The sequence below is a fragment of the Eleutherodactylus coqui genome, chromosome 2 (assembly GCF_035609145.1).
Source record: "Eleutherodactylus coqui strain aEleCoq1 chromosome 2, aEleCoq1.hap1, whole genome shotgun sequence".
NCBI lineage: Eukaryota > Metazoa > Chordata > Amphibia > Anura > Eleutherodactylidae > Eleutherodactylus > Eleutherodactylus coqui.
In genome coordinates, this window is record NC_089838.1 from 6678856 (window position 1) to 6701088 (window position 22233).

The window sequence follows — 22233 nt, forward strand, 5'->3', positions numbered from 1 at the left end:
ATGTTACAATTAATTATAAGCACCCAAAAATGGTACCAATAAAAACCACAGTTCAGCACGCAATACACAATCCCTCATACGGCCGTGTCGAGGGGAAAATAAAAGTTGTTACGTCCTTTGGGCCAAAATATGGCAGGTGACTAAGGGGTTAATCGTCTAGGGCCTTGGTCCTCCATAACCTTTAGGGATTATTCACACCAAAGCATTTGCGCTGCGCAATATGTGTGCAAAATGTACGCGTGCAAAACACAGTGAATAGAACCCATTGTATCCAGCGGTTCGGTCACGTGCGCTTTAGCACATGCATTTCAGTGGCGCAAAAAAAAAAAAAAAAGCATGCCCTACTTTACATGGAAGTACCCATTGAAATCAATGGAACCAAGCTTTCATGTTTTTTTTGTGCTCGCAAATGTGCAGGGCTCGCGCACGCAAAAAATACAGTAAAGCCCACAGACGTGTGTGCAAAAAAACACGATGCTCATTGTGCAAACGCTTACGTCTTTGTGAAGCCGGCAGTAGTATTTGTAGGAAAGCAGCGAGTTGTATTCTTGGCTTCCCACCAGTTTCGCCTACAGGAGATCAGTAAAGCATTGCAGTCCGGCCAAACAATAAGCGCATTTGATTAATGGTATAATACTTTGCCAACTTGTGTCATTCCTCGCAGCTACACGTGTGAAGACTATATACATGCAAGTCTGGGGAAACTGGTTTACTATCCTGCTTGCTTCACATCTGACATCCAGCGTAAGAGGAAGGACATCCGCAGCAAATACTGTCCATAACGTGCTATGGAACACTCGCAGAGGAAAAATCGTAGCATGTTCTATTTTCATGCGGGCTCCGCATGGACGGCTTCCATTGAAGTTAATGGAAGCTGTCTGACCTACGGCCCTTCCGAATGGTCATGGATTCCATTGAAAAGCAGGGGTTTAGCAAGAAAAAAATCTGAACTGCGCATGTCCGATGGACCAACCGCAGTACAGAACAGAAGAAGAAATGGCAGGTACGTGCGGACGCTGGCCGGGCACGGATTCCGCTGCGGGCTCCTGTATGCGGAATCCAACCTGGTCATGTGCAGTCGGCCTAAGGGCTCGTTTACACAGGAGAATTTGCGAAGCTAAGTTGCATGCGCACAAAACGCGCGCCCCGTGAGCCAATGGTTTCCTATGGAAATGTTCGGACAAAGGAATGTTAGCCATGCAAAAAACACACACACAAAAAAAAATAGGATATGAGACTGAAATTTCAACTGAAGTTCTGATCCATCTTTGGTGCACGATGAACAGGAGTTTTCATAGACTCCTATGGGAGCTGGATAACAAGGGAGGGGGGGGGACATGAGCTAAACATTCCAATTGTTTAGTTTACACTTCTAAACAATGGAAATCGGAGAAGAAGAGAGATCAGGGGGAAGGAGTGCAGAAGCATATTTTAAAGGTCCCCCTGTAAGCTCCTGCTAGTTCTCGCGGGCATGAGGAGACTCCCCAGGGCTTCCCCTCTTCCCAGTTGTAACTAACAGGAGTTTACAAAGGGACATTTTAAACTTGTTTTTCAGCTGTCCCTGAACTCCGAAGAGCAGCGGAGAACAAGGAATTTCCCAGCAGGGAAGAATGAGGGAATCCCCATAGCGGGGAAAGAGAGGGGATGGGGCTAGAGGGCTTCCCTGAGAAAGGGAGGGGCTAGAGGGAACCACCCTCTCGCCCCACCCTCTTTTTCCTCTTGCTATGGGGGGAATCCTTTGGAGAACCCCTCTAACCCCACCCTCTCTCTCTCCGTTAGGGGGAGATTGCGAGTGTGGAGTCACCAGACTATAGGTGGATTTGTAACCAGCTTGACAGGGTCCTGCCACATGCAGACAGAAAGCACAAATCCCCCCTGATCCGGTCTAATGCAGATCAGCGCTCCACAATGCCGCTGGCATTAAGCCGAACACCAGATTGAATTACCAGCACAATCTCTTCGGAGTATGGATCGTTTTAAAATGGACAAGGCTCGACTAATGAATTGCAGATTTATTCTAAAAAAGGCTTTTACTAGTGTTTTACAAAGCGGCTCATTACAGGCTTTCATCATACATTTTAGATAGACAACAAAAAGCTGTAATTACACATGAGCTGAGTTGTACTTCACTGTAACATACAATTACCAATTTGGCAATAACTCATCTGCTTTTCGTATAGGAAATGTAGGAAAAGAGACAGAGTAAAAGACAACAACAAGAGAAACAACTCAAACGATGGTTAAGATTCCATAAATTATCAGATTTTCTATAAATGGGAGAGAAAATCCTATCAACAGGATGTCGATTATTTTCGTTAAGTTCGGGTTGGCTCTATCAATATGTCATTGTTTGTACTTTAGGTTTAGGGAGAAAAGGGTAGAGAAGGGGGGGAGGGGATGGTAGCAGATAAACTTCAATCAGGATCTTTATCTCGTACGGTTAGTTTTCTATTGACACGCCTATTCCTTTTTCGTACAATTAAGTCGTTTCCTGAACTCCCCTACAAGCTCCATTATGTCTTATCATATACCAGATAGAATTGAAACTGTCCAATTTATCATTGGCTTGGGCAAATATTTTCTAATAGACCTAGTGTTCAGCTATCATGTTATGAAGTTCTTATTTTTGACATCACCGAGGGGCATGTTGGATGTATGTGTAGCCCATTTCAATGGAAACCCAATTTAATATTTCAGCCATATTTCTCCAGGCAGCGCTCCTATGGGAAAATTATGGCTGCCATGTTGCATATCATTACCCCAGCTTCTGTGGGTACCAAACACGATGTGCAGCTGATGAACTACTACGCATAGAGGCCATTCGGTGGGTTCCGAGGGTCCCATAATGATGGGAGTGGATGCCTTAGGTCTGCAGCGCCCTCCCGGTTATGAAGATATAATCGCTGTTGCGTTGGGACCTTCCGGTGATCCACTATCCCCATTATGGATTTTCCGTATGATCTGCCTCTGGTGCCGGTCTCCTCTCTGCCCCCTCGTTTGTATGAAAAGGATGTCTGCTTCTCCAGCCCAGGGACATAACACTTCCAAGACAATGGGGGGGTAAGGAATGTGGATGATGGCTGTGGAAGCTGGGAACAGCAGAGTGATGGCTGTCCGGCCACCTAGCCTTCCCCAGAACCTGAACAGAGGTAGACCGACACACCAAGATGGATGACGATTTTCGTGTCGCCCTACATCACAGTCATTACGCCTTTTAGCCTTTAAACTACCCATTAACATCTGTGCCGCTGATTCCTTCTTCTCCCCTGCAGGGGAATCCCTGTCTCCCCGCTGCGGGGATATTCCTCCAGCCCCGCTGAGATGAAGGGGGTCCCCAGCGATGAAGGACAGTCCTGCGGGGATTTCCTTCATCTCTCCCCTCTTGGATCTGCAGCGCTTGTTTACAGGGACTCGCAGCTCCCAATCATGCGAATTGGCAATTTCACCGCTAATTAAGCTCAGGACTTGATAGCGAAAAATCGCCTATTCAGGTAATTTTTGATGAAGTTAGCCGTGATTTTTTTGTACTTCTGTGTGATTTTTGCACTTGTGTGAAGAGGCCCAACGGTCTCTCATAGTTCAGAGGACGGTCGGAAGAGACTCTTAGAGCCCCTGCACACGGGCATGACGTATTCCCGTCCGCGAGAGCGTAACGTAATTGTGCTCTGAACGGATCGTCGTCTCAGGAGCGGATCCACACCCCTTTACTGGACTTCTCTGCGCTGTCAGGCCTGTTCACATCGGGGAAACTTACTTAGTAGGCGGCAGCCACATTAATCTTTGGCGTTATCGATTAACACCACAAAGTCGCACAGTTCAGTGTGCCATTTTGTTCGTGACAATGCATATTTTGCGCACCCCCAAGACTGCTGTGGGGCACACAAAAATGGAGCGTATCGAGATTTTTTTCATCCGATGGAAATGCGGGCGCAAGAACGCTCCGTGTGAGCAAACCACCTAAAATCAATGGGTTGTAATGGGTGCAAAACCGCACGTAAAATCGCCTTTATTAAAATCAGCAAACGTCTGTCTGTTCCTTTAAGGCTTGTTCGGACAGCCATGTTTTAGCGCGGTTTTGCGAGCAGGAAAAAAACAATTAATTGATAGGAACTGCACTATGTTGTGCGCATTTGCGCACTAAAAGTCTCCGTATGTACGCGTGGCTGCTCAAACTCCCGGGTACCGGAATGATGTTTGGCTTTAGGGCTTATACAGACGTACGTGTTACGCCATGATTTTGCGAGCGAGAAAATCCTGAACGCAAAACGCAGAGAACAGAACTCATTGGTTTCAATGGGTTCCTTCTCACTTCTCTGTTCTGTCTCATCGAGGTCTATGGGAGGTGCGCAGTTTACATTTCCGTATTTGCATGCGCATCACACACAAAGAAAAATGCAACATGTTATATTTTTCTGCGTATTTCCACGCCAAATGTCCCCTCAGAAGTCAATGGTGGGTGCGCAAATGCGGACGATACGTAAGGAGATGCGTGAAACACTGCGTAATTCTGCTGGAAAAACAACACATCTGGAACTAAGGAGCCCTTTCAATCAGTGTGTTCGTTTGCCGCGCACAAATACCCCTTGTGGGGGCAAAAATTACGGTAAAATGCACTGCTGTGCGTGCAAAAAAGCATCGTTCATTACGCTAAAATGCAACGCTCAGGCGCGCGCAAATGTGTGGGGGGGGGGCCTTAATTGAACCACCTGTGTCTGTTGATATGACTGTATCCTTCTAAGGCCGGATTTACACGAACGTATTTGCGCACGCAATATACAGAAAATAGAACTCATTGATTTGAATGGGATCGTTCGCATGCGCACCTAGTTAACGTGCACAATTCTGTCGCGCAGCATGCGCTATTTTCCTGCGCATTTGGGAAAGAACACATCTTGAACTCATTAATTAGTTACAATGGCCGACAGCATCTGAGCACACAAATACACATACGCTCGTGTGAATCTGGCCTAAGGGCAGTGTGTAATGATGATACATGGTATGTAGATTATAGGGTTAATCACTGCCAGCGCACAACATATATACGCGGTGGGGAGGCTGCCGTCACGCCTGCGCTGAGGGTTCTGTCCTCATGCTCCATGCAGGGAGCCAAACAGATCCATCTTATGACGTAGCGAACAGACCCCATTGGCTATCATGTTTTGTTTCCGCTCAGCTGCGCGCATTTTGCTGGATCTTTTTTCCCCATTTATGGGGAAAAAATTCCTTCCTGACTCCAATCCGGCAATCGGAATAATCACCGGATCACCGATCCTTCTGGAGTTATTAGTGATTATAACATATAATATTGTAACACTTAAGGAAGGCGCCCCGGCCCCTCTTATACTCTTCTAGTGAGTTCTCCATCACCACGTCCTCAGGCAGAGAGTTCCACAGTCTCACTGCTCTTACAGTAAAGAACCCCCTTCTGTGTTGGTGATGAAACCTGCTTTCCACTAGACGTAGCGGATGCCCTCTTGTTACCGACACAGTCCTGGGTATAAATAGATGATGGGAGAGATCTCTGTAGTGACCCCTGATATATCTATACATAGTTATTAGAGCGCCCCCTTGTTACAGTCCTGGGTATTATTAGATGATGGGAGAGATCACCAGATATATTTATACATAGTAATTAGGTCGCCCCTCAGACGTCTTTTTTTCTAAACTAAATAATCCCAATTCTGATAACTTCTCTATTTATTACTTTAATTGCCACCTTTGTACCCGCTCAAGCTCTGATATGTCCTTGAGTACTGGCGCCCACAACTGTCCACGATATTCCATGTGTGGTCTGGCAAATGACTTGTAAAGAGGAAGAAAAATTTTCTTGTCATGCGCCCCTAGATCTCTTTTGATGCACCCCATGATCCTATTTGCCTTGGCAGCAGCTGCCTGACACTGGTTGCTCCAGTTAGACTTCATTTACACTGACAGATGATCGCTCAAAAATCGCTCAAACAACAGTTTTGAGCGATCATCTTTGCATAGTCTATAGTAGCTAAGGAGCTACTAAAGAGCTATGCAGGCGGAGCGGGACACCGCCGCTATCACTCGGCAAACTATACAGCTGTTGTGCATAAGCAAACAGCTGCATTGTTCTCTGCGCTTACAGCTCGCGTCCCGCTGTGAACTACCAGCGGGACACGAACTGAAAGAATCTTATCAGCGCTGCCGGCTGTGATAACAGCCTGCACTGCTGATAAGAGTTCATTGCTCAATTTAAGAAAACTAGAATTGAACAAGGAACGACTCGTGCATGAAAACTGCACTATATCCATGCATTTAGATGCAATGGTTATCGCTCAAAAGACGTCTTTGAGCGAATTTTGAGCGAAAATCGTTGTGTCTAAATAGGCCTTTAAGCTTACAGTTAACTAAAACCCCCAAGTCCTTCTCCATGTCGGCGTCCCCCAGTGGTTTCCCATTTATAGAGCAGTGTCTATACTAACGTGTAATTAAACATGGATTTCATCTACCATTGGGGGACTTCTGTATGTTTTACTTTGTAATTTGAATGGTTTTTATACATTTTGTAGTATTTACTCCAGCGGACGCCGTATGACTCCGTTGTGTAGCCATGTTGTACACGCTCATGTCTGTTGGTGATAATTACATTACATGGTATAGGCTGGAGACACGGGAACCGTTACAGTTTAACAACTTCCATCCCAAAGGTTTTAAAAACTCCCAGGTTGACAATTGTAACTTTTCTGCTCCCCGATGCGCCTTGTAGACCAAGGTCGTTATTCTCTAGATTTTTTGGCATCTGAAGTTGACATCCGCAGAGTATAATTGGTGTCAGGAGTTCTCATTACCGTGGAAAGGAGCGAAAAGAGGATTATTCCTGTGTTACAAGTGGGAGTCTGAAGCTAAACTGTAATCCTTATCAGTGGTCAAATGGGGGAGCCGCAGAGCCTCCAGGTGTAACATGTCATGGGTAATACAATGTAGCAAGCTTGTATTTGCTTATGAGCAAAAACAATTTTATGGTAACGGACCAAAGAAAAAAAATGGTCCAGCTCCTCATCCTTTTCCATATCTGTGTTCACAGGGCCGTATAAAGGGTTCACGCCGCCCTAGCAATTTGGTTCTCAGAACCCCTACTGAGGAATCACCTTAAAGCTGCTGCCCATATATTGTAGATAGTTGTTGGCCAAATGCTTGTTCTTCCTCCCCCATACACATGCACACTCCTTTGAAAGTCTATGGGTTTTCACTGGAACCTCTACAAAAAAAAGTTTATCTCCAGCGGGAACATAGATTCAACAACAAAATCAAGCTTATTACATAAATACGGTAACAGGATCAAGCTTACTTTATAGATATGGTAACAGAATCTAGCTTGTTGTATAGATATTACATCACAAACAAGCTTACTACATAGCGTCAGTAGCAGAACAGAGCTTACTATATAGATTCAAGCTTACAATATAAATATGGTAGCCAAACTAACCTTACTACATAGATGTGGTACCAGAAGCAAGAGTATTACAAACATATGATATGAGAACTGTGCTTATTACATAGGTTAAAAAAAACAAAACAAGTGAACCGATATCACTGTAATAATGATTTATAGTAACGGGGAGCAACAAGAAGGCACTTAGCACTGCAAAACGAAACTGTTACGGTATACTATCCTTGATACGCCAGCTTGGGTGCCCTAGATCTCACCCACAACCCCTGTCCCTGCCTGCTTGCCTCCACTCCTGGCTAACCCCAGGCGGGCAACTGGGCGGTGGTCCCTACTCTCACTAGGGACCGAAAAAGGGACACTGGCGTATCAGATGGAAAGGGTAGAATACCGACAGAAAAGGCAGATGTAAATAACCAACACGAACAATACTAAGCAGAACTGAGGCAGATGGAAAAACCTGGCGGACAATAGCAAAGTATAGCAGACAAGATGACAGAGGCAGGAGACCAACAGAGGCAGACTAGCTAGCACACTGAGGGAAACCAATAACTGGCCGTGATTGCAAGTCTCTGCCCGACCTTTAAACAAAAGCCTCCGCCCAGGGGTGGAGAGAGGGAGACAGCCAACTCCCAACAGAACATAATAAAAGGGAGCTCGTGAATGGCAGCTGCACGCGCACGGGGCCGCGCGCCACCAGCACCACGCCGGCCAGGCATCCCTGCCCCCGGCAACCGGGCAACAAGCCGGGGGGGACGCACCCCGACCGCGGGACCCCGCACACCACCACCCCGGGAGGACCAGCAACCACCGCATGGTAACAAACCTCTTAAAAATATATACTTTTATCTAGAACTATTTAAAAACAGTTCTAGCCCCAATATACACACACAAGATAATAACAAACAAATATATATATCTCTGCGTGCCGCGGCCATGAGGCCCTAGGGTGAAGGGTTATACAGCAGGTATTACTGTGACCTGTCATCATTGATGTCAAGGCATTGTACAGCAGCCTCCCACGGGGTCTGGGGGTCGGGCAGTTAAATACTTTCTGTAGACTATCTTTGCAATATTGTCTTTGTATTTGGTTCCATCCGCTATGGGGTACTGCGATGGGGTGTCCCTGTGCCCCACGTGTGCTTATTTGTTCCTGGGCTGGTGGGAGGATACCTTGGACATGATACATTGTTTATTATATTTATTATATTAGGATTAATTGCAACTAATGATGATAGAACCAGTGAGGAAGATCACTTAGAGATAGATTGGTGATAGCCGTCATCAACCCCACCGGATCGGTGAGTAGTTGGTTGGATTGTAAACCTCTGGGTATGTTGAAGTGCGGTAGGTGTACTGCGGCCCCCTTATTCTACAAACTAAACCTATTATTAATCACACTAGCGATTAGATATATCACATACCCGATGTTTGTAGCTGTGGGCCGGAGGGTGTTTATCTCTGCAGATGCCCCTGGACTATGAGGCTGCACCCACCACAGGTTTACCTGTGAACCTTTCCCTCGCTAGCTTCTTGTAGCCGCTACACAGATATATATATATATTTATCGGAAGGAGCATGCGGGATATCAGCCAGAAATACTCCGGTTAGATTCTGCTCATAGAGGACACTTACTATTCGTCTTCCTATAGTCGCCCATTTTGGGATATTTGCCAACTTGTCTTGTAATGCTCTTTCTGCCCGCGGTCGCACTGTGCGGGTTTTTCCATGGGATTGTTGGGTGTGATTTCTACCACAGCCATTTTTTGCAGATATGTGGTGCCTTTTTACGGATGCGCTGTAGGGAGCGTTATGACGCATGTTTCATAGCAGGTACCTGCTGTATAACCCTTCATCCTTGGACCGAATGCCCACGGATGGATTACCACTGCGGAAATCCCGGCTAGACGATTTCCACAGCAATGTCTGTCCATAGATGATTCTCCCACGCCCACGAGCCGAAATCAGTTGCGATTTTCCGCTCGCAGGGGAGAATCGCAACATGTTCTAATTTGTGTGGAAAAACACACGGAAGGCTTCATTGCAGTCAATGGAAGCCGTCCGTCCCGCGATACTCTGTGGGCACAGCGGAAGTATCGCGGCAATCCGTGTCATATCCCAGCACGTCATGCACTGCGCATGCGCGCCTGCTCGCCGTCCAACACTCTTGCGGCAGATTTGGAGAGGTGAGTATGGGGTTTCTGGGGGTGCCGGGTCTGATTCCGCTTTGAGATCTCGCAGGTGGATTCCAACCCGGCCGTGGGCAGGAGGCCTAAGAGGACACAAAATATATATATTTGTTTGTTATTATTCTGGGTGTATATTGGGGCTAGAACCGCTTCTCAAAAGTTGTAAATAAAAGTATATATTTTTAAGGGCTCATGCCCGCGGGCGGATTTCTGCGTTCCCTGCGGCGGAATAACGCAGCTATTAGGTTCTATTGAACCTGATAGCTTCTCTGCCTGTCAGTGCTCACATGCGTGATTCTGCCGCGGATTTACGCTGTGGGACAATAATCGCAGCATGTTCTATTTCACAGCGTTTTTCCGTAGCAGAGGTCTCTATTAATATAGTATTAAGGACGACCGCGGAAAAACGTGCGTTTTTCTGCAATCACCAGCGGGGACTTTTTGTTTACCACCGTGGTACTCATGCGGTGTAAACCTGCGGGTGTAACCCCGCTCCGTTCCATGGGCATGAGCCCTAAGGGGTTTCCTTTTGAAGTAATTATTACATAGATATAGTAGCAGAACCAAGCTTACTACATAGACATGGTAACAGAATCAAGTTTACGGAATAGACATGGTAACAGAATCAAGCTTACTACATACACATGGTAACAGAACCGAGCTTACTACATAGACATGGTGACAGAACCAAGCTTACTACATAGACATGGTAACAGAACCAAGCTTACTACATAGACATGGTAACAGAACCAATTTTACTACATAGACATGGTAACAGAACCAAGCTTACTACATAGACATGGTAACAGAATCAAGCTTACTACATAGACATGGTAACAGAATCAAGCTTACTACATAGACATGGTAACAGAATCAAGCTTACTACATAGACATGGTAACAGAATCAAGCTTACTACATAGACATGGTAACAGAATCAAGCCTACTACATAGACATGGTAACAGAACCAATTTTACTACATAGACATGGTAACAGAACCAAGCTTACTACATAGACATGGTAACAGAATCAAGCTTACTACATAGACATGGTAACAGAATCAAGCTTACTACATAGACATGGTAACAGAACCAAGCTTACTACATAGACATGGTAACAGAACCAAGCTTACTACATAGACATGGTAACAGAACCAAGCTTACTACATAGACATGGTAACAGAACCAAGCTTACTACATAGACATGGTAACAGAACCAAGCTTACTACATAGACATGGTAACAGAACCAAGCTTACTACATAGACATGGTAACAGAACCAAGTTTACTACATAGACATGGTAACAGAATCAAGCTTACTACATAGACATGGTAACAGAATCAAGCTTACTACATAGACATGGTAACAGAATCAAGCTTACTACATAGACATGGTAACAGAACCAAGTTTACTACATAGACATGGTAACAGAACCAAGCTTACTACATAGACATGGTAACAGAATCAAACTTCCTACATAGACATGGTAACAGAACCAAGCTTACTACATAGACATGGTAACAGAATCAAGCTTACTACATAGACATAGTAACAGAATCAAACTTACTACATAGACATGGTAACAGAACCAAGCTTACTACATAGACATGGTAACAGAACCAAGCTTACTACATAGACATGGTAACAGAACCAAGCTTACTACATAGACATGGTAACAGAATCAAGCTTACTACATAGACATGGTAACAGAATCAAGCTTACTACATAGACATGGTAACAGAACCAAGCTTACTACATAGACATGGTAACAGAACCAAGCTTACTACATAGACATGGTAACAGAACCAAGCTTACTACATAGACATGGTAACAGAACCAAGCTTACTACATAGACATGGTAACAGAACCAAGCTTACTACATAGACATGGTAACAGAACCAAGCTTACTATATAGACATGGTAACAGAACCAAGTTTACTACATAGACATGGTAACAGAATCAAGCTTACTACATAGACATGGTAACAGAATCAAGCTTACTACATAGACATGGTAACAGAATCAAGCTTACTACATAGACATGGTAACAGAACCAAGTTTACTACATAGACATGGTAACAGAACCAAGCTTACTACATAGACATGGTAACAGAACCAAGCTTACTACATAGACATGGTAACAGAATCAAGCTTACTACATAGACATAGTAACAGAATCAAACTTACTACATAGACATGGTAACAGAACCAAGCTTACTACATAGACATGGTAACAGAACCAAGCTTACTACATAGACATGGTAACAGAACCAAGCTTACTACATAGACATTGTAACAGAACCAAGCTTACTACATAGACATGGTAACAGAATCAAACTTACTACATAGACATGGTAACAGAACCAAGCTTACTACATAGACATGGTAACAGAACCAAGCTTACTACATAGACATGGTAACAGAACCAAGCTTACTATATAGACATGGTAACAGAACCAAGTTTACTACATAGACATGGTAACAGAATCAAGCTTACTACATAGACATGGTAACAGAACCAAGTTTAATATATCTTCTACTGGTTACAAACTGTGCAATCACATCCTCTGGGACCGGAGAGAGCTGCAGAAACGATAAAGGGGGAGTCTCTAAACAGAGAGTCTCCCCCAAAAAAGAGAGTAGATTGCGTTCCATGGATCACGGGTAGAGCGCAGCGTGTGTTCCACCAAGACCAAGTGCCGCACGGAACGTTGCGCGCCTTGTGGAGCCTGTCACATGATCGCTGCGATGATGTGGCATCAGGACGTGTCTTGGCCCACCTACCACACCGAGTAATGTAATATGTGTTTATTATATATATGTTTATGTATCGCTGTATTTGTAACTTTGGCTTGAGGACGGCGCCCTGGAGCACTGAAACGCGTTGCCACCGGTCCATTGTACTCTTCAATGGTTTTAGCCCTTGGAATAAAGGATCTTCCTTTGTAATCGCCCCGGGAGCGCGTTTTGGCATGAATATCTCCATATCATTTAGGAGTCGTCACTTCTAGGAGGGGGCATTTGCTGGTCATACCCCCCTCCTTCTGAGTAAGTGCCGTCTATGTCACCTTATTTCCGATTGAGTATATCTGGTGAACTACCGCACAATCCAAGAGCGCAGATTATTTTTGCTGACAGTGTCTTACTAAAAAATGGTAACCGAACAAACTTACTACATAGGTACAGTACCAGAAACAAGCTTAACACATACACACTCCAATCACAATATTATAACCACCTTTTACTCTCAATATCGGCAGCGTGTAGCCCAGGAAGGAAATGAAGTGTCGTGGGGTGGCTGCTCATATATCAGTCATTGAGTAAAAGGGATGACTATTGGCTTTCGGGCGGAGGGTGGTGGTATTTCTCAAGGGGTGCAGTTTGTGAAGTGTTCGCATGCTGAGGAGGGGGAAAAGTATAGTGAGCAGACAAATCACACTATTGGGAATAACCGATGTGGAAACTGCGGGGCTTCAAGTTGCACAGCAGTTTTGGAATTGGACCACCATTGATTGGCAAAGGGTCGCTTTCGATGATGAGTCCCATTTGGTTGACGTTGGTGTGTCGGGTGAGAAACATCAGAGAACAAACACCCTGCAGCCATTGCCGGAATAAGACAAGCCGGCGGCGGCAGCGTTATGGTCTGGGGAGCGTTCTTTGGGCCGCTCATCCATATGGAAGGCACTCTGAGCCGATCTGGTTATGAACCCATCCTGGCAGATCTCATCCACCCATACATGATGTTGGTCTTCACTGAGGCAGATGGGATCTTCCAGCAAGACAATGCCACATGTCACATGGGTAGAAATGTCCAACAGCGGTTGGAAGAGCACGACCAAGACTTCCCAGTACTTCCCTGACCCCCTAATTCCCCAGATTTGAACCACCTCAATCGTTGGGTTTGTTCTCTGCACACCTTCCAGTAACTCTGGGATGCACTGCAGAGACCTGAGACCACCTACCTTCACCTTACTAAGTGGATATTTCATAGTTCAGACACTAATTCTGCTCATTTTTGTATTACCGGCAGCGGTATTGAACTTTAACACAATTGTTGTGTCCGGCGGTTTGCAGGGCTTACATTCTGCAGTCTGCAGGCTTTGGCTCTCCTGATGTTGATGCTTCATATCGGTGGAGGTCGAAGCAGTGGTTTAAGCACTCAGCAGTCCTATCAAAATACGTGCCTGCTTCATACCTATGAGGACCTTGGGGACTCCCGTTCTCGGGATCGTTGGGGGTCCCAGCAGTCAGTCCCCAAGTAATCTGCAAGCTGTCCCCTATTCTTTGGATAAGGGTGTGTTCACACTGCTGATTTGCTGCAGATTTTCTAAGTGGAATGCTTAAACAGTTTCGGCTTTTATGGATACAGTGATATAAATTATGCTTCCTTTTTAATTGTGACATTTTTTATGGGAAAAAAGTGTTTTTTGAACATTTACTATTTTTTTTTTCTTTCTAAAAATGTTATTTCTCTTAAATGTATGATAAATTGACCAATTGTGCAATATGCTGCAATAATTCAGTATTGCAGTTATAACATTAGCTTATCAAGCCCCATGGCAGGCAAGGCTTAACCCCTTGAGTGGCACGCCCGGAAATTTTCCGGGACGAGCTCCACTGCTCATAGCAACATAGCCCGGAAGATTTCCGGGCTATGTATCACTATGGGAGCTGCAGAGCACAATGCCACAAGCTGTGACAGTGTGCTCTGCCTGCACAGACCCAGAGAGAACAAAGCAAGGGCTTTGAAAAACCAGCAGAAGATATTGCAGATATGCCGGCAATCTCCTGCACTGGTTTGTTTACAGGTTGCCATAGAGACCATCGGCTTGTCAGAAGCAAGCCGATGGTCTCTGTGGCAGGGAGAGCTGGTTGTTAGCTGTCAGAGGACAGCTAGGTACCAGCTCTTACAGCAGAGATCAGAGAAAACCTCCGATCTCTGCTGTGTTAACCCTTTACATGCTGCAGTCTATGTGACTGCAGCATGTAAAGGGCTGTCATTGCAGCATGTAAAAGGCTGTCACCATCGGACCCCCGGAATGTGATCAGGGGGTCCTGATGGGTCCCTGTGGAAGTCCCCTAAAGGGACAAAAAATAAATAAATAAATAAAAAAAAGTAAAAAAATTATAAAAAAAATTATAAAAACACTTGTCTCCCTTTACTTTGTAAAAAATCAAAAATACAATCACACATGTGGTATCCGTGTGCGTCGTAATGACCCAGAGAAGGAAGTTAATACATTATTTAACCCCTTAATGACATGGCCCCTTTTTTTCTTTTTTCCCCATTTCTTTTTTTCCTCCCCCCTGTTTAAAAAAATCACAACTTGTCCCACAAAAAACAAGCCCTTATATGGCCGTGTCAATGGAAAAATGAAAAAGCTATGGCTCTTGAGACGCAACTGCAAAATTAGTTGAAATTCAATGATTAGACCATTTTAAAAAACCTGCCCTGGTGGCTCTGACAGGGTGGTAGGAAACCCGCCACTCAAGGGGTTAATAGGCTTAGACACACGGCAGCCTTGGGGGCATTCAGTAGGCCCGGGGCGAACGGTCATAGTGAGGGGCTATGGGCAGCTCCAGTCCTCAGAATGGCTGCTATGACAGGTACCACATTGTGAGCGCCTCCCGCACCAGAGATGAATCCCAGCAGGGAGCGGCACTTTTTCTGAGGCTTACAGACAGCAGCCATTGATTCTGTCGTTCCTCTTTCTCACGGAGTAAAACTCCTCATTAAGATTCCCGACACACAGAAATACATCACTTTTTTGCTAATTAGCACAATGGATGCTTTACACTTGGCATTCTCTATGCCCACAGGAACGTGTGAAAATCCAACCAGGAAAACCATGTGCCACAATCTATCAATAAGTGCAGAGATTACCGGGCAGTAATGACCCTTCACGGGTAGCAGAGCTGGGTTTGTCACACGGCACAGTGTATGGTCAGCGCCCTTCCTTCACACTGCAGAGGGGACTATATTCATCCGAACATGGATGCTAGAAGTGTGACATTCAGGGCTTCTTCAGACGACCTTCAGCGCAGGGTATCCGTGCCGTGAGCCAGGTTATATGAGGTGGATTTGTGCACTAATTGGCTCATAGTAGACACGCAGGGTGACTTCACATCCCACATGACACCCCTCTATTCAGCCTAATGAAGCCTGATGTCTGCTTTTTCCCACTGAATTGTGCAGCATATTTATCTATCTCACATCTAATACCTAATATATCTTCTATCTCCTATCTATCTATCTATATTCATTCTATCTCATATCTATCTATCTATCTATCTATCTATCCATCTCCTATCTATCTATCTATCTATCCATCTCCTATCTATCTATCTATCTCATATCTATCTATCTCGTATCTATCTATCTATCTATCTATCTCATATCTATCTATCTCATATCTATCTATCTCATATCTATCTATCTATCTATCTATCTATCTATCTATCTATCTATCTATCTATTTATCTATCTCATATCTATCTATCTATCTATCTCATATCTATCTATCTATCTATCTATCTATCTATCTATCTATCTATCTCCTCTCTATCTATCTATCTATCTATCTATCTCCTATCTATCTATCTATCTCATATCTATCTATCTCCTATCTATCTATCTATCCATCTCCTATCTATCTATCTATCCATCTCCTATCTATCTATATATCTCCTATCTATCTATCTATCTATCTATCTATCTATCTATCTCATATCTATCTATCTATCTATCTATCTATCTATCTATCTATCTCCTATCTATCTATCATCTATCTATCTATCTATCTATCTCATATCTATCTATCTATCTCATATCTATCTATATATCTATATCCTATCTATCTATCTATCTATCTATCTCATATCTATCTATCTACCTATCTATCTATCTCCTATCTATCTATCTATCTATCTATCTCATATCTATCTATCTATCTCCTATCTATCTATCTATCTATCTATCTATCTATCTATCTATCTATCTCCTATCTATCTCATATCTATCTATCTATCTATCTATCTATCTATCTCATATCTATCTATCTATCTCATATCTATCTATCTCCTCTATCTATCTATCTATCTCTCATATCTATCTATCTCATATCTATCTCATATCTATCTATCTATCTATCTATCTCATATCTATATATCTCCTATCTATCTATCTATCTCCTATCTATATATCTCCTATCTATCTATCTATCTATCTATCTATCTCCTATCTATCTATCTATCTATCTATCTATCTATCTATCTATCTATCTATCTATCTCCTATCTATCTCCTATCTATCTATCTCCTATCTATCTCCTATCTATCTATCTATCTCCTATCTATCTCCTATCTATCTATCTATCTATCTATCTATCTATCTATCTATCTATCTATCTATCTATCTATCTATCTATCTATCTATCTATCTATCTATCTATCTATCTATCTATCTATCTATCTATCTCCTATCTATCTCCTATCTATCTATCTCCTATCTATCTATCTATCTATCTATCTATCTATCTATCTATCTATCTATCTATCTATCTATCTATCTCCTATCTATCTATCTATCTATCTCATATCTATCTATCATCTACCTAATATTTATGTATCTATCTATCTGTCTAACAAGGGCTGTGAACAATTTTGCAACCACTTTTATTTATTTTCCCTTAATGAATCAACAATAAACAATGAAGCATCTAGACCAGTGGTGGCGAACCTATGGCACGCAGAGCCCTCCCTGCTGGCACGCGCCGCAATTGCCACTCACCACTAGTAAATACCGGCAGGGGTCACAGTTCCCCTGCCCGTATTCACTCACTGCGCTGCTAGCAGCACTGATCCCAGCACACACTGCGACGTCAGTGTGCAGCCGGGATCCTCCTCCCCCTCCACTGACGTCTCCTCTGAGGTTCCGCGAGAGCAGGGGGAGGAGGCATCCAGCAACACACTGATGTCAGAGTGTGTTGCGGGATCATCGCCGAGCAGAGGAGCAGCGGAGCTTTCAGGAGGAGGGGGAGTGGGTAAGTATGTGGGTCTTGGGGGGGGCGCTGTGGGGTGACACTAATATGCTGGGGGCTGCTGTGGGGTGTCATTAATACACTGGGGGTCGCTGTGGGGGGGTGTCTAATGCACTGGGGCCCGCTGTGGGGGCACACAAATACGCTGGGGGCCACTGTGGGGGGGTCACTAATATGCTGGTGGCCGCTGTGAGGGGTCACTAATATGCTAGGAGCCGCTGTAGGTGTCACTAATATGCTGAGGGCAGCTGTGGGGTGTCAGTTATACGCTGGGGGCCGCTGTGGGGGGTCACTAATATGCTGGGGGCCACTGTGGGGGGTCACAAATACTCTGGGGGTCGCTGTGGGGGGTCACTAATATGCTTGGGGGTCGCTGTATGGGGTCACTTATATGCTGGGGGCCACTGGAGGGAGAGTCACTAATATGCTGGGGGCTGCTGTGGGGTCTTATTAATACGCTGGGGGTCACCTTGGGGGGTCACTAATACGCTGGAGGCCGCTGTGGGGGGTTACTAATACGCTAGGGGACTCTGTTGGTGGTCACTAATACGCTGGGGGACGCTGTGGGGGGTCACTAATACGCTGGGGGCCTCTGCGGGGGTCACTAATATGCTGGGGGGCGCTGGGGGGGATCACTAATACGCTGGGGGCCACTGTGGGGGGTCACAAATACGCTGGGGGCCGCTGGGGGGGCCACTAATATGCTCGGGGGACGCTGTGGGGGGTCACTTATACGCTGGGGAGGTCACTAATATGCTGGGGGCTGCTGTGGGGTTTTATTAATACAATACGCTGGGGGTCACCGTGGGGCGTCACTAACACGCTGGAGGCCACTGTGGGGGGTCACTAATACGCTGGGGGACGCTGTGTGGGGTCACTAATATGCTGGGGGGCGCTGTGGGGGATCACTAATATGCTGGGTGCCTCTGAGGGGGTCACTAATATGCTGGGGGGCGCTGTGGGGGATCACTAATAGGCTGGGGGCCACTGTGGGGGGTCACTAATACGCTGGGGGCCGCTGTGGGGGGGTCACTAATATACTGGGGGCCTCTGTGGGGTCTCACTAATATACTGGGGGCCTTTGTGGGGTCTCACTATTATACTGGGGGTCGCTGTGGGGTGACACTATTATACTGGGGGCCGCTGTGGGGGTGTCACAATTATCACTGGGGTGGGGGTCACTATTATAGCTGGGGGGTTGTTGGGGGGGTCACTATTATCACTGGAGTATGTTTACATGTGGCGGAAATGGGCAGCGCTGCTTCAAAATAGACAAGGTGCAGATTTTGACTGCTTTTTGGATGCTGAAATGCTGCAGAATTTGCCACAGAAATTTCCGCTGAGGACATTCTGCAATATTTCCGCATCCAAAAAGCAGTCAAAATCTGCACGCTGTCTATTTTGAAGCGGGCCTGTCCTTTTTAGAATTACAGGGGTTAAATCATACTTTGTGATAAGCCCCGCCCCCTGATGTGTTGGCACTTTGCGATAAATAAATAGGTTTTGGGTTGCAGCTTGGGCACTCGGTCTCTAAAAGGTTCGCCATGACTGATCCCCATTATAAGTTAATGGCTTTAGGCGCGGTGCGGCATCATGGCTGCTGTACGTATAGTGTAACTGAACAGGTGCACGGAGCGGGGCTCGGCCGCTGCGGCCGCACGTACACATCTAAACAATTGCCAACACTAGTGCATTTCTGTCAATCTGAAGCTTAACTGGATTTGGTCATCACAAAGAAAGGGTTATGCCCGTCTGACCTACCAGTGACTCTCTGCCCTCTGTTTGCCTGCACTGCCCTCAGCCCAGACCCAGTATCACCAAGTGTAACCCGTCTCCAATAACACATGAGCCGTCCAGCTTCATGGAGATAAAGCCCAAGAGTTGCATCATGGGAAAATATATGTTTTATTAATCAAAAGCAGAAACTGATATTTTTAATCTATTTGTATCTTCTGATTTAGTTTTCCTAATTTTCTGTCCATGATTATGTAATGACCGTCCTGCCTGTACACAACATTCAGGGATCTGCTTTACAACACAGTCATAGACTGTAGGAAGCTGTGCAGAGTGTTGTGGGCATGCTCTGTCACTTGTGCAGAGAGTGTTGTGGGCATGCTCTGTCACTTGTGCAGAGTGTTGTGGGCATGCTCTGTCACTTGTGCAGAGAGTGTTGTGGGCATGCTCTGTCACTTGTGCAGAGTGTTGTGGGCATGCTCTGTCACTTGTGCAGAGAGTGTTGTGGGCATGCTCTGTCACTTGTGCAGAGAGTGTTGTGGGCATGCTCTGCTACCTGTGCGGTGTTGTGAGTATGCTCTGCGATATATGCAGAATGTTGTGGCATGCTCTGAGCAGGAAGTATTGTCGGCATGCTGTATATTCAAAGTATTGTTGCCATGCTCTGTGACCTTTGCAGAGAGCATTGTGGGCAAGCTCTGTATAGAAAATATTGTGGCCATGCTCTGTGACCTGTGGAGAGAGAGTTGTGGGCACGCTTTATATAGAAAGTACTGTTGGCATGATTTGCGACTTGTGCGAATAGTATTGTAGGCATGCTCTGCGACCTGTGCGGAGAGTGTTGTCATCATGCTCTCTGGCCTGTGGGGAGAGCATTGTGGGCATGCTCTGTGACCCATGCAGAAAGTGTTGTGGGCATGCTTTTTGTAAAAAGTATTGTGGGCATGCTCTGTGACCTGTGCGGAGAGTGTTGTGGACACGCTCTGGGCTGACCTATGCGAAGAGTGATGTGGGCATGCTCTGTGACCTGTGCAGAGAGCGTTGTGGGCACACACTGTGACCTGTGCACTGAGCGTTGCGGGAACGCTCTGTGACCTGTGCGGAGAGTGTTGTAAGCATGCACTGTGACCTGTGCAGTGAGCGTAGTGGACACGCTCTGTGAACCTTGTGGAGAATGTTGTGGACATGCACTGTGCTGACCTATGTGAAGAGTGTTGTGGGCACGCTCTATGAACTGTGCAGTGAGCGTTGTGGGTACGCACTGAGACCCGTGTGGAGAATGTTGTGAGCACGCTCTGTGACCTGTGCAGAGAGCATTGTGGGCACGCTCTGTGACCTGTGCAGAGAGCATTGTGGGCACGCTCTTTGACCTGTGCAGAGAGCATTGTGGGCACGCTCTGTGACCTGTGCAGAGAGCATTGTGGGCACGCTCTTTGACCCATGCGGAGTGTTGTGGACATGCACTGTGACCTGTGTGGAGAGTGTTGTCGGCACGCACTGTGACCCATGTGGAGAATGTTGTGGGCACGCTCTGTGACCCGTACGGAGAGTGTTGTGAGCACGCTCTGTGACCTGTGCAGAGAGCATTGTGGGCACGCTCTTTGACCCATGCGGAGTGTTGTGGACATGCACTGTGACCTGTGTGGAGAGTGTTGTGGGCACGCACTGTGACCAGTGCGGAGAGCATTGTGGGCACGCTCTGTGACCCGTGCGAAGTGTTGTGGACATGCACTGTGACCCGTGTGGAGAGTGTTGTGGGCACGCTCTGTGACCCGTGCAGAGTGTTGTGGACAAGGTCTGTCATCTGAGCAGAGTAGTCATGCGTCATTCATGAAGAAGCTGGCTCTATGAGCCGACTTCTTTAGGTGAATGATGGGAACCAATTCCGGTCAGTGAGCCCGAAGCGTCTCTTTTAGCCTATCTCTATGGGGACTGAACATCAAGTTGCTCAGGTTGTTCTGCTCTTGCCTCGTCTCTGGGTTCTACTCTGACTCTATAGAAATGAAAACAGGGCAGAACAGTGAAAGGCAGCCGCTCCCCCTTTTACTGCATGGTGGGGTACGAGTTCGCTGTTCTGCCCTCCTCTCGTCTCTGTAGACTTTACAGAGTCAGATTAGAATGCAGAGATGAGAAATGGGCAAAACAGGCTGTGGTGCCAAATGAAGAACCATTCAGGAGGCACACGATCTGGGTCACCGAAAAGGGTCAGAATTGTAATCACTAGTGCAGAAGTCATTGTGCAGGGAGGAGGAGGAGGAGAGCTGTGACTGGGTAATACTGTACTTTATATAAACTTCTGTATTAAACGCTTTGCGAAATCTTTTCTCCTAATAGTTAATTACTGTCTACACGCAAAATGTACTATCTTTATTTTGCACATCTGTTCTTCATATCTTCCTTTCTCTGTCCTTGCCAGGATTGTCAGTAGGACTCGTCTGCCATCAATCAGGTCAATTAATTATATTTTATTGCTGCTTAGGGAATTTCCAACATCGCACTATTGTGTCCAAGCTACCAGCGAAAAAAAATGTATGTACCGGTCCACTTGTGATGCTTTGTATACATATAGCAAGCAGTCCCACAAGACGGTTTTCATATCCATTCACTGGCAGCAAGCAGAGATCTTCAGATAAATACAAGCTGCCAGATTATTGGTTGTGATACTACTTTTCCTTTGCACTATCTTTGATGATTCTCTACCGCTGTGTAGCTATGATCGAGGCTCCCATAATGCACTGCTCTCTGAACTGAGCTTTGGATGTGAGCGGAGAAGAAACATTCTAATCAGAACTGATGCAGAATAATTAAAGCAAAACTTCGGGTGGCACCAAAAAGGTTTGTCAGTATTCATCGTAGGCG

General features: G+C 45.5%; 1 protein-coding gene across 1 annotated transcript in view; it reads right to left on the reverse strand.

The window, feature by feature from the left end:
- Positions 1 to 22233, reverse strand: part of BICD1 (BICD cargo adaptor 1) — a 191255-nt gene that overhangs the window by 84663 nt on the left and 84359 nt on the right. The window lies entirely within an intron of this gene.